We start from the raw sequence: 15,015 nt of genomic DNA, 5'->3' as shown, positions 1-15,015 counted from the left end.
TTGAAATAGTCGGATCGATCCAGTGATCGACTCAGCCGGCTACTGTATGCGGAACACAGGTTGGATCGATCCAGTGATCGATCCAGCATGCTACTGTGACCGGGACGATAATTTGGATCGATCGGCTGATCGATCCAGGCTGGTCAATCGATCCATTGATCGATCCCAGAGTTCTCTGTTCGCGACGGAATTGGCTGGATCGATCGGCTGATCGATCCAGACGCCTACTGTACACGAGCTGAATCGCCCAGTCGATCAGTTGATCGATTGGAGACCCTCGAATCGATCATCTGATCGATCCGAGTTTCTGATTTCGACCCAAAGGTCTGATTTCAGCACTGATGCGTGCCAAAGTCATTACACAACACTATAAAAGCTAAGAGAAACATTCTCCTAAGTAATGGCTAACTTACTAAACATGATTAAGGCATAGAATACTAATTCATGGCATGTAAACATATGGTAACCAAAACTAACAAGGTTTTAAACTGTTCTCTTGCTAACTAACAGAAACATAAGATAACGCTTGCTATAAGTACTAATACATACTGAACACGTTCTAATGCGTAATAAAATGAAACTAGATCCCTAGGATCTTTATTCCAGTTCCTTCCACACACATCTTGATCTGCATTGACCTCCAGCCTCCACTGCTAGTCCATTTTCCTTTTACCTGTATCTGCAGTATAAGGAAAATAGTATCTGTAAGCTAAAAACCTTAGTAAGAAACCATCTACCTCACTAAAACATGCATACGATGCAAATATGATTTTAAATCATGCTGTTTGAAAGGATATGCTAAGTATATTGAATAAACGAAACATGGCATGGCATATAAGCATATAATCATGGCATATCTAAAGCTGAACATGATATCAATCACATGGTATCCATAAGGAACTAAGCTGATACTAAAAAAAAAACTGAGCTAAGCTGATACTAAGCTACTACTAGGACTATCCTGAATCCACGAACTAATTTGTGAAAGGTTGAAAACCATATACATATAGTAAGTAAAAATACTAAACATGCTGCTGTTGGGCCCTGGCAACTGTACTTGTTGTGCGCGCATCCCTAACTAGACCCGGGATTGTAAGTTCCGAATCCAGTAGGGTTTACTAGGTTATCTAAACCTAGGAACGACTATGGGAGCCCAACCCAATGGATATCTAATCCAGTACAGTGCCACTGAAAAGTAAAATACTGAAATAGCTAATACTATTTTGCTGAATCTAGGTTATTTGAACCTAGAACTAGGTTGTCTGAACCTAGAGGCGACTGTGGGAGCCCACCCATTTGGACATCTAGTCTCATAAAAGCTGAAATAAAACTGATCATGCTAATTAATATGTTCTATGGCATTTAACTAAATGCCCACTGTATCATAAGGCTGTGCTAGGCATTTTGTCGAGCATTTGGCGCTCTCTAACTCTCCTCTCGATCGGGGAGACCACCTCTAGGCACCTAGCAGCGTCTAAACCCCTATCTACAGAGGATACACGTGCTCGGCCCATCTAGAGATGCTCACTAATCCCTAAATCTGTGAGAAGAGTTAAAATACACACTATATGCTGACAAAATTCAATAAAACTAATTTAATGCATAAAAGAAAACACGCGAGAGCTACTTATACTGCAGGTGAGGGGTTTCTTACCTATATGCTAGATTTCTTACAAATCTAATCGCTAGAAATTCCGGTGGAGACGACTTTTCGACGATTCGCTCGCGTCTACGTGCTCTACTCACGGAGGGGAACGTCCTTGTGCTGAAATCGTCGCCGGAAAGTGACCTTGGGACCTTAGGGATGGAACCCTAGTTCTTCCCTTGTTGTGGCGCCGAGAGAAGAAGAGGGGAGAGGGTTAGCGTCGGCGTGAGGGTTTTGGAGAGGAGTTGCCGAACCAAATTCTAAAAATTAACCAAACCCCAACTTAAATTTCCTATTTATACTAAGTAATTAATTCGGCCAAATACCAATATAAATTTTATTGGTTCCCTTTCCTTTCAGTACGACCCTGCTGGGTTCAACTGGTTACTAGCATTATCCCCAAGCCATAGGTCTCTGGTTCAATCCCCGCTTAGGCCGTTTTCGTTTTCTAATTATTTTTGTTACTTCCGTTACTCTAAAAATTTCAAAAAAATATCTAAAAATTCCAGAATAATTATAGAATATTTCTAATTTAGCTTTGAGAATTTTCGGGCGTTACAATCCCCCATACCTTATAAAAAGTTCGTCCTCGAACTTAGAATAATTCTGGGTACTTCTGTCTCATGCTCGCTTCTGTCTCCCAAGTTGCCTCTTCTGCTGTGTGACTGTTCCAAATAACTTTGACTAATGGTACTTCCTTGTTCTGCAATTTCTTAACTGCTCGATCTATTATCTGAATAGGCCGACTGTCGTAGCTGAGGTCTTCGCGGATCTGTACCGACTGGGGCTCAATCACCTGGGTGGCATCTGGGGTATGCTTCTTCAGCATAGAGACATGAAATACGTTGTGGACAGCTGACATTTCCTGGGGTAGCTCTAGCTCATATGCTACCTTGCCCACGTTTCTGCTGATAAGGTATGGTCCCACATATCTGGGACTTAGCTTGCCCTTCTTCCCAAAACGCATTACTCCCTTTATGGGACCTACTCTGAGGAACACTGCATCCCCAACTGAAAACTCTAAGTGCTGTATCAAGGCATAACTCTTCTGGCGGTTACGTCTCTATCCTCTGGCGGATCTGTTAGCGGCTGTGGTATCTGCTACTAGATCCGTCTGAGTTCTAGTTCTTTGTTCACCACTCTCATACCAGCAGATTGGAGATCTACACCTCCGCCCATAGAGAGCCTCGTAAGGTGCCATGCCGATAGTGGCACGATAGCTATTGTTGTATGCAAATTCCGCTAAGCTCAAATATTTGCACCAACTTCCCTTGAAGTCTAGGGCACACGCCGGAGCATATTTTCGAGTACCGATTTACTCGCTTCGTCATCAGTCTGAGGATGGAATGTGTGCTAAACTTTAACTTAGTGCTGTACACACTCCCGGAAGTGTGATGTGAATCTGCTCTGTCTGAAATGATGGTTCGTGGGACTCCATGTAGTCCGACGATCTCGGAGATACAACCGAGCTAGCTTCTCCATGGAGTAGGATATCTTGATAGTTAAGAAATGGGCTGATTTAGTCCACTGTCGACTATTACCCGGATGGCGTCAAAACCATTCGTGGTTCCGGGCGGTCCACTATGAAATCCATAGAGATATCCTCCACTTCCATTCGGAATCAGTATAGTGCAGAACTCCTCTGGTCGTGATGTTACGCCTTGACTCTCGGCGGTGAGGCGAGATGCTAACATATCTGGCGATGTCTCGCTTCATCCGGGCCACCAAAAATGGTTCTTCGGTCTTGATACATTTTGTGGAACCTGGATGCATCGCATAGGGAGTCTTGTGAGCCTCATCTAAAATCATCTCAGTAGCTCCTCGGATCTGGAACACAGTCATCACCAAAATACAACACCCGCTATCGGACACTCAATTCTCTACTTTCGATTACGCTAGCCCTTGCTTGATTTTCTAAATTTCGGGTCCCGCTCAGCTGACTGAATATCACCAAGCAAGGTAGACTCTAAGGTCATGGTGAGAGCTGTCCAATGATGAGTTCGGGTCAAGTCTCGATCTCCTTCAGGGGCGGTGACACTAAGAGATAATAAAGGCGACCGGATTTTCCGCTAAGTCGTCGGCTACCTTATTGGCTTTCCCCGGATGGTAGAGGATGTCTATATCGTAGTCTTTGACCAGCTCGAGCCATCTGCGCTGTCGCATGTTCAGATCCTTCTAAGTGAAGAAGTACTTCAGACTCTGATGATCTGTATACCCTCTGCACTGAGCTCCATATAAGTAATGTCTCCAAATTTTGAGGGCAAACACTCTGCTGCAAGCTCAAGGTCATGAGTAGGGTAATTCTTCTCATAATCCTTGAGTTGTCCGGAGGCATAGGCGATCACCTTGCCGTTTTACATCAACACTGCTCCTAGTCCCAACTTAGAGGCATCACTATAGATGTCTAGAACTTGCTTTGTTTCTGTGAGCCAAAATCACAATCTCCTTTGCTTGGTGAGAATCTGATGAAGGCTATTCCTTTCCTCATCCTTTGAAATTTCCTTCTAAATTCTAATTGAATAACTCATTCAACAAATTTGTTTCCCGCCATATTGTTTTGCCTTACTATCTTGAGATTTTGGATGAATTCTTATGAGTTTTCGGTGGGGATATATGTGTCTGGAGTTCATGGAGATTCCTGAATTCACATTGTGAACTTGGCGTATAGTTGGTTCTGCTGAAGGGTCTGCAATACTAGTTTTAGGTGCTCGAATGTTCTTCCTAAGTTCCTGAGTAGATAAGGATGTCATCGATAAACACAATAACAAACTTATCTAAATACTCCCCGAATACTCTTTCATGAGATCCATGAATGTAGTGGGAGCATTGGTCACGCGAAAGGGCATGACTACGAACTCGTAGTGTCCGTATCTAGTTCGAATCTTGTCTTGGGTATATCCCTTCTTTAACCTTCACCGATGATAACCTGATCCGAGATCTATCTTAGAGAACACTTCTGCTCCCTTCAGCTGGTCAGGTCATCGATTACGGGAAGGGATACCTGTTCTTGATCGTGACTTGGTTCGATGATCTGTAGTCTATGCACAATCGCATGCTTCCATCCTTCTTCTTCACGAACAATACAGGGCTCCCCATGGTGAGTGACTCGGGCGTATGAAACCCTTGTCGAGCGGCTCCTGTAGTTGCTCTTGAAGTTCCTTCAGTTCTACTGGAGCCATGCGATAAGGCGCTTTGGAGATAGGATTCGTGGGAATGAGCTCTATCTCAAAGTCAATCTCCATGTCTGGTGCTAAGCCCGGTAACTCTTGAGGGAAGGCTGCTGGTAGTCACATACGACTCGAACCTCTGCTAGTTGTTGGTTCTTCTGGCTGGCGTTGACTACGTGTGCTAGGAACCCCGTACATCCTGAATCCATTATCTTACGTGCTTTCATAGCTGAGAGAAACTTCTTGGCCTTTCTCTTTGGTTCCCCACTGTATTACTTCTGCTTCAGGTTGGAAGATGACTTTATTTTACGGCACTCTATGGTAGCACCGTATCTCGAAAGTCCATTCCAAAGATAACGTCATAGTCGGTCATCTCTAGCACTATCGGATCACAAAAAGCTCTCTGCCTATTATGGCACTGCTCTGAGCCGGTGCGTGGATGCCATGATCTCTCCTGAAGGTAGTGTCGTACTGAGTACCTCGAGGGTCTTTCTAATTTTTCGGAAAACATCCCGGCTATATATGAATGGGTTGCCCGAGATCAAATAGAACAGTAGCACTATACTGTAAAATGCTAATCGACTGTGACAACTGTCGAGGCATTGGCTACGTCCTCTCCGGTGAGTGAGTAGATCCTCGCTTTCGCATAGGTGGAGGGGCTTCTAATCTGCCTGGCTGATTAGTGGACCTTCTAGAGCACTGCATCGATATAAGCGAGTTGGCTGGCCTGCGTCTGAATCTGCTGTGGGTGAGGAAGACCGGTCTTGTTCGAGCCATTGCTTGGTCATGTGCCCTTCTTGTCCACATTCAAAGCATCCTCGTGTGCCCTTGCGACAAACCCCTGGGTGGAATTTCCCACAAGTAGCACACTTTGGATAACTGGGTCGCTTGCTAGATGGTCCTCCTTTTGGGTCACTCCCTGATTTGCGCTTGCTGTTGGAGTTCCCTTTCCAGTTAGAGCTGTGGCCTTGCTGTTTTTGAGTGTGAGAGTTTCCTTGGCCTTTGGACTCTGAGGAGACTTGCTTCTGCTGCTTTATGCTGTTCTGGTAATGCTCTGTGGTCAAGGCACTGCTCACTAACTCCTTTGTGGTTTGTGGCCTATGTATGCCACCAGCCACGTTCACTGCTATCTCTGGCCTCAGCATCTTGAGCATCAACCGGATTCGTTCCTTCTCTGTGCTGACTAGCTCTGGGCATAGACGAGCCAACCTGTTGAATTTCTTCACGGCTTCCTCAATTGAAAGGTTGCCCTGACGAAACTCAGTGAACTCGTCGTAGTGGCGATTTGTAACCGGTATGTGAAAGAACTCCTCGAAGAATTCTTTCTCGAAGTCAGCCCATGACATCTGGTTCACTGGACGCTTCGTTCTGATTCTTTCCCACCACATGCGTGCGTCTCCTGTCAGGCAAAAGGAGGCACACTTCACCTTCTCGTGTTCTGGCCAGTCCAGAAGCTCCATCGTGCTCTCCAGTGTTTTGAACCAGGCTTGTGCATCCCATGGTTCACTAGTGCCTGAGAAGTTCTCTGGCTTGACTCGCTGCCACTGGATCAGATAGGCTTCCTTTCTTGGCTCAGCTGCTGGGACTGCTGGTGCTGGTACTGGTACTGGCGCTGGCGCTGCAGGCTGGGCTGGTGGAACCTCTAAGACTTCCGGAGTCGTCAGGTTCGGTTCCGGGGTGACTGTGGGGGTACTCTGCTGATTAGCCTTTAAGGTGGCTATTTCCTGTCGCTGTTCAGCTAGCTGCTGCTGTAACTGAGCCACTAGCACTGAACTGCCTGCCTCATGCTGGGGCTCAGTAGCTGGTGTCCTTCTAGCTGGGCGTCCTCGTGCCATTTCTAAAGACATGGAGGACAGGACATGCATAACTAATACAAGTATAATTGTATAACTATTGCTATCATATTATATACTATCTCATACTAACATGCATCAATTATTTATAAACATGAGCTATAGCAGGAAAGCAAGAAACATAAATAAAGCAGAGGTATTCTTATTTGGAAGCTGCAGGTTCAATGCTGATGTGTGTGTAGGAAGTATGGAACGCTGCTCTGATACCACTCTGTAACGACCCGCCTTCTACTAACTAAGCTGTAAGGCCGATCGTCACCTTATGCTGTGCTAAACTATTCCCTGACCATCTCTAGAACTAGGTGCGGAAGCTGGACTAATTAAAATTTTGCTAAGCTGTCTCTACATGTACTAAGGAGTGTAATCTAAGGTATACCTAACATATACTACATCCCCTATGGTTAAGGAACTGAAATAAATGTTTTCCAGCCATTATCAGACCTCCCAATCGATCCACATATCGATTGAAATAGTTGGATCGATCCAGTGATCGACTCAGCCGGCTACTGTATGCGGAACACAGGTTGGATCGATCTAGCATGCTACTGTGCCCGGGACGATAATTTGGATCGATCGGCTGATCGATCCAGGCTGGTCAATCGATCCATTGATCGATCCCAGAGCTCTTTGTCCGCGACGGAATTGGCTGGATCGATCGGCTGATCGATCCAAACGCCTACTGTACGCGAGCTGAATCGCCCAGTCGATCAGTTGATCGATTGGAGACCCTCGAATCGATCAGCTGATCGATCCGATTTTTTGATTTCGACCCAAAGGTCTGATTTCAGCACTGATGCGTGCCAAAGTCATTACACAACACTATAAAAGCTAAGAGAAACATTCTCCTAAGTAATGGCTAACTTACTAAACATGATTAAGGCATAGAATACTAATTCATGGCATGTAAACATATGGTAACCAAAACTAACAAGGTTTTAAACTGTTCTCTTGCTAACTAACAGAAACATAAGATAACGCTTGCTATAAGTACTAATACATACTGAACACGTTCTAATGCGTAATAAAATGAAACTAGATCCCTAGGATCTTTATTCCAGTTCCTTCCACACACATCTTGATCTGCATTGACCTCCAGCCTCCACTGCTAGTCCATTTTCCTTTTACTTGTATCTACAGTATAAGGAAAATAGTATCTGTAAGCTAAAAAGCTTAGTAAGAAACCATCTACCTCACTAAAACATGCATACAATGCAAATATGATTTTAAATCATGCTGTTTGAAAGGATATGCTAAGTATACTGAATAAACTAAACATGACATGGCATATAAGCATATAATCATGGCATATCTAAAGCTGAACATGATATCAATCACATGGTATCCATAAGGAACTAAGCTGATACTAAAAAAAAAACTGAGCTAAGCTGATACTGAGCTACTGCTAGGACTATCCTGAATCCACGAACTAATTTGTGAAAGGTTGAAAACCATATACATATAGTAAGTAAAAATACTAAACATGCTGCTGTTGGGCCCTAGCAACTGTACTTGCTGTGCGCGCATCCCTAACTAGACCCGGGATTGCAAGTTCCGAATCTAGTAGGGTTTACTAGGTTAGCTAAACCTAGGGACGACTATGGGAGCCCAACCCAATGGATATCTAATCCAGTACAGTGCCACTGAAAAGTAAAATACTGAAATAGCTAATACTATTTTGCTGAATCTAGGTTATCTAAACCTAGAACTAGGTTGTCTGAACCTAGAGGCGACTGTGGGAGCCCACCCATTTGGACATCTAGTCTCAAAAAAGCTGAAATAAAACTGATCATGCTAATTAACATGTTCTATGGCATTTAACTAAATGCCCACTGTATCATAAGGCTGTGCTAGGCATTTTGTCGAGCATTTGGCGCTCTCTAACTCTCCTCTCGATCGGGGAGACCACCTCTAGGCACCCAGCAGCGTCTAAACCCCTATCTACAGAGGATACACGTGCTCGGCCCATCTAGAGATGCTCACTAATCCCTAAATTTGTGAGAAGAGTTAAAATACACACTATATGCTGACAAAATTCAATAAAACTAATTTAATGCATAAAAGAAAACACGCGAGAGCTACTTATACTGCAGGTGAGGGTTTCTTACCTGTGTGCTAGATTTCTTACAAATCTAATCGCTAGAAATTCCGGTGGAGACGACTTCTCGACGATTCGCTCGCGTCTACGTGCTCTACTCGCGGAGGGGAACGTCCTTGTGCTGAAATCGTCGCCGGAAAGTGACCTTGGGACCTTAGGGATGGAACCCTAGTTCTTACCTTGTTGTGGCGCCGAGAGAAGAAGAGGGGAGAGGGTTAGCATCGGCGTGAGGGTTTTGGAGAGGAGTTGCCGAACCAAATTCTAAAAATTAACCAAACCCCAACTTAAATTTCCTATTTATACTAAGTAATTAATTCGGCCAAATACCAATATAAATTTTATTGGTTCCCTTTCCTTTCAGCACGGCCCTGCTGGGTTCAACTGGTTACTAGCATTATCCCCAAGCCATAGGTCTCGGGTTCAATCCCCGCTTAGGCCGTTTTCGTTTTCTAATTATTTTTGTTACTTCCGTTACTCTAAAAATTACGGAAAAATATCTAAAAATTCCAGAATAATTATAGAATATTTCTAATTTAGCTTTGAGAATTTTCGGGCGTTACAGATTTCTATGTTTTGTATGATAGTATGTTATGCCTGTTACGCCCTGCCCCTCCTGTTAAGGCCACGGGGGTTACTTTACCATACTTACTTACTAATTACAGCGGAAGTCTTATTTGTAAAATTTAAAAACTTTTCTTTAGCTTTTAAATCACCATGACAAATCATCTAACGTATAAACCACACAGCATACTTAACATATTTTTGAGACATGATACTCAAACACATAATAAAATGTCATGGAGTTATGAAGTAGTGACATAAAGCTAGGCATAATTCTTATTTTTTTATGAAAGCAGGTCTTTTCTTTTTCGTTAGCCAAATCACTGCCACACACATCCTTCTAGCCCCTCCTACTGCTCCCTTAGTTCATCCATCCCTTGCCCTTATCTGTAGTACAAGAAAGTAAGCTGTGAGCACTCATGGCTCAGTAAGTTCCTTTCCTACTCACAAAAACGGTATAGCATATTAAGAACACAAGTCATATCATATGGAGTTAATTTCATCATATCCTGTAGCATATCATGACATGATCACAATATAAACATAAGATATCATGGTATCACACAACATAAACATCATACATGTCATAAGCATCATCATAAATATCATGGCATCATCATGTCATAAACATAAGGTATCATGGCATCACCTAAGGTGTATGCAAGGTGAACTCTTAAACATGCATCATGAAAACAAATGCAACATGTCTTTTAAAACTTATAACATACATACTTAAACATAATCTCAACATGATTAGGGCCCCGGTTTGTACCACATACATAAATGCGCGCGTCCTATGTAGTCCAAGGTAGCAAGTCTTGAACCCTACAAGGCATACATACTAGGCCCGTTTCTTAGTCCATCGACCTAGGGGCACTTAGGAGCCCATCCCTAACGAGGCCCGTTTCTTAGTCTATCGACCCCGGGGCGCTTATGGAGCCCACCCTTGGTACAAACCTTAAAAGTAAAGTAGCATGTCATAATAATATAATTCCTAGCATAACTTTCATGTCATATTCATATCATGAAGAGTGCTCTTGATCCCACTTGTAGGGAGGCAACTCTTAGGCATACTTAAAGAATGTGAAATTGAACACATAGCATATCATGAATTTGGGCACACAGCATATCATGATCACATGCATAATTAAGCACACAGCACAGCATGAATTTGAGCACACAGCATATCATGATCATAAGCATATTTAAGCACACAGCATATCATGATCATAAACATAATTAAGCACACAGCACATCATAAATTTGAGCACACAACATATCATTAATTTAGGCATATATCACATTGTTACTCATAAGTCCTAATCACATAAATGAGTATAGCTACATAGCATATTCTTATCATGTCATAAAGCATTGCATGTGAGGCACATAAAAGATCATAATTAGGTTTCTACCCTAATATCATGTGATGGCCGAAACATGCTAATTTGTGACCTAGTTTAGTAAGCAACATGAAAGCATATGAACCCCAAGCCTTTATCATATCTTACATCATAAGGAATACTTTGAACATGTTTGGTTTGGGTTCTTAGATTCCTAGGTCTCTACTTTCATCATAGCCGAAACTTGTAGGACTTGATGCTAGGGTTCAAGTGTCCTAAAAGCATGAGAACCCTAAACAACTTTCATAGCAAACATTCCAAGGAATAACATGAGCATAGTTGAGTTAGGTTCTAGGGTTCCTAGGCCCTTAAACATGATGTGGCCGAATGGTATAGGTCTTAAAACCAAGGTTCAAGTGTCCTAAAAACATGAGAACCTTAAACATATTTCATAGCAAACATTTTAAGGACTAACATGAGCATAGTTGAGTTAGGTTCTAGGTTTCCTAGGCCCTTAAACATGATATGGCCGAATGGTGTAGGACTCAAAACCAAAGTTCAAGTGTCCTAAAAAGCATGAGAACCTACACAATTTCATGGTATCATTTATAAGGAAATAACATAAGCAATTTGGTTCAAGTTCTAATCATCCTAGGTCTTGGAACCTTAAGTGGCCGAAGGTTATAGACATGTAATCATCATTCTATGCAACAAATAAGCATAAAAGCAACAAGTTAACTTCATATCATTTCATCAAGAAGGTCATGAGCATCTTAGACTTATTATAAATTTTCCCTAGGCTTCACATCTTAATATGTCCGAATCTTCTTGCATATGAAATAGGGTTTATATTTTCATACAATCATGGCACATCATAATTACCCTATCTTAGAGAAACATAGCATGCTTAGTTTTAGATTTAAAGCTCTCCTAGGCTTTTAGTTTTATCATGGCCGAATACCCATGTGAATGAAAATTAAGTTAAATCAACATACAATTGGGAACAAATATGTTAACCACACTATTATCATAGAGCACATATTATGAGTACAAGAGATCATGCTTAATTTAGTTTTGAAGCTCTTCTAGTTCTTTTGTTCATGCTTGGCCGAAATATTAAGTTCATGAACCTATAACCCTTTTAGCGTAAAAACATAAGGATAAACTCCTACCATAATATACATGTCACAAGAAGTATATTGAGCACATCTAGTTAGGTCTTTAAATTAGATTCTTTCTTTTGATCTTGGTTAAAAACCATGGATTTTCATGAAACAATACCTAGGTTGTTAAGCAAATCTATTTACCTGAAAAATCCCTATAAGTTATTGTACCATAGGTGAGGGGAACTTACATCCTTTCGCTTGTGGATTCTCTTAGAGAAAAATGTTCTAGTTGCTAAAGAAAGGAAGAAGCTTCTTCTTCTTGTGCCTCCTTTGGTTTCCTTTGCTTGGAAGGGCTAGAACTTGAAGATTTTTTCTCGGAAATTAGCTTTCTTGGAGAAGAACTTAACTTAGTGTTCGGATCAAGGAGAGGGAAGACCCCTTGGTCTCGGTGGAGAAGAGAGAAGGGAGAAGGAGGAGGAAGAAGGAGAAAAAAATGAGAGATTTCTTTTCTCATTTTCTATTTATTCATCATGAGGGGAATTTATGCCTTCATTAATCCTTCCCTTAATTCATCCATCACTCCTCTCTTGATTCCCACGAAAATGAGGCGAGCGAAGGGTGAGGAAGGCAACTTGCCTTCTTCTTGTTCCTTCTCTTAACCAAGAGGAAGAGGAGGTAAGTCACTTGGTATTCTCTTGCTCTTTTGCTTAGTTTTCTTTTATTTTTCTTCTCACCTTTAACTAAGATTCCATTCTTTCCTATCCATATGTAAATCATTATCCTAGTGGTTGTCATGCATCAATTTGTCTTCATTATTTGTGGGAGGTCCAAGGTTCAAACCTTGACCTCTTCTTCTTTTTTTTTTTATTTCTATTATTTATTTCTTTGATTCCTCTTACTTTCATGCTCTAAAGAGATTAATGCTCATATACTTATCTTAAAATTTCGTGGGTGTTACAGTACCCCATACCTCATAGAAAGTTCTTCCTCGAACTTAGAATAGCTTCGGATATTTTTGTTTCATATCATCTTCTCGTTCCCACGTGGCTTCCTCATACTGTTGGCTTTGCCACAGGACCTTTACTAAGGGTACTTCTTTGTTCCTTAGTCTTTTGACGTCTCGATCCAATATCTGTATTGGTCGGCTCTCGTAGGTTAGGTCCTCTTGCACTTGTACTGTCCGTGGTTCAACCACTTGGTCTGTACTCGGAATACATTTCTTTAGCATCGAAACGTGGAACATGTTGTGAATGACTGACATCTCTTGAGGTAACTCTATTTCATAAGCTACTTTGCCGATTCTTTTCAGAACCTGGTATGGTCCCACATAGCGCGGGCTTAGCTTTCCCTTCTTACCGAACCTCATTACTCCTTTCATAGGAGCTACCTTGAGGAATACTGAGTCTCCGACATTGAACTCCAATGGCCTTCGTCGCTTATCCGCATAATTCTTCTGTCGACTCTGAGCAGTTTGTATTCTTTGGCGGATATTCTGTATAACACGGGTGGTGTTATCGATAAGTTCCGTTTGAAATCCCATCTCTTTCTTTTCACCGCCTTCAAACCAACTTATAGGGGATCTACATTTCCTACCATACAGAGCCTCGTAGGGTGCCATCCCAATAGTAGCCTGGTAGCTATTGTTGTAAGCGAATTCTGCTAAGAATAAATATCGGCACCAGCTGCCTTTGAAGTCTAAGGCGCATGCTCGTAGCATGTCTTCTAGCACTTGGTTCACCCTCTCTGTCTGTCCGTCGGTTTGAAGGTGGAAGCAGTACTGAATAATAGCTTTGTGCCAAGAGCCTTCTGGACGCATTCCCAAAAATGCGAAATAAAACGACCATCTCTGTCGGAGATGATGGTCTTAGGGGTCCCATGTAGTCTGATAATTTCCTTGACATATAATTGGGCCAGTTGCTCAATTGAATAAGTCATCTTAATTGCCAGAAAATGGGCGGATTTGGTTAATCTATCTACGATTACCCATATAGCGTCATAGCCGTTTGTTGTCTTGGGTAATCCTGAAATGAAGTCCATCGAGATATCTTCCCATTTCCATTCTGGAATTTGGACAGGCTGCAGTAATCCTCCCGGCCTCTGGTGTTCTACTTTAACCCTCTGACAGGTCAGGCAGGCACTGACGTACTAAGCCACATCTCTTTTCATACCGGACCACCAGAATTTCTTTTTCAAATCCTAGTACATTTTGGTGGATCCCGGATGCATTACATAGGGCGTTGAATGAACTTCTTCTAATATATTCCCTCGCAACTCGGGATCCTCGGGAATACATAATCGATCCCTGAGGTACAATATTCTACTGTCCACGACACGGAATCCGTCACTCTTTCCTTCTAAGATCTCTTGTTTAATCCTTTGGAGGCTTTGGTCACTGGTTTGCTTTTCTAATATATTGTCGAATAGGGTGGGTGTTATGGTCAAGGTGGAGAGTTGCCCAGAGATAATCTCGATCCCATGACACGAAATGTTTCTCGGTTTCCTGATAGATTCAACCACTGGTTTGCCTTCAGTATTAAATAAAACCTTAGCGTATTGGCTAAAAATAGGCGGCTGACCTGTGACGACAGTAGAGGCGCTTGCCATATCTTCTTTAGTAAGCGAGAAAACCCTGGCGTCGGTCATCGCTGGCGGGGCTTCCAATCTCCCTTGGCTGATCAAAGTCCCTTCTATAGCAGTTTGCATCTGGTGTAGTTATGGAGGGGCACTCCTATTCTGGTTATTCTGCTGGGGTGGTGCCTGAAACCGGTTAGTGCAGTTTTTGGCCAAATGTCCTTCCCGTCCGCAATTATTGAATTTTCTTGTACCTTTGTGACATACTCCGGGATACAGCTTCCCACAAATAGTACACTGAGGGTACTTCGGTTGCTTATTCACTGGACCACCTTTAGCATTGTCCCATTGCTTCCTTTTCCCGGTAGGGGTTCCTTTCCAGCCTGTTTTAGTACTCTGAGGTCTCTGTCCTTCTGCTCGTGTCTGATTCTTATTCTCATTCATTGCTTTCTGATAGTGTTCTGTAATTAGGGCACTGCTGACCAGTTCCTCTGTAGTCTGCGGCCTATTAATTCCGCCGGCCACATTTAATGCTATCTCGGGTTGAAGCATCTTTAGCATCAGTCTGATCCTTTCTCTTTCTGTGCGAACCAACTCTGGACATAGGCGTGCCAAACGGTTGAAGCGTTTTACCGCCTCGTTCACTGATAGGTCACCTTGACGGAACTCGGTGA

This window comes from Zingiber officinale, chromosome 5A (assembly GCF_018446385.1).
Source record: "Zingiber officinale cultivar Zhangliang chromosome 5A, Zo_v1.1, whole genome shotgun sequence".
Classification (NCBI taxonomy): domain Eukaryota; kingdom Viridiplantae; phylum Streptophyta; class Magnoliopsida; order Zingiberales; family Zingiberaceae; genus Zingiber; species Zingiber officinale.
Note: the sequence above shows the minus strand (reverse complement) of the source record.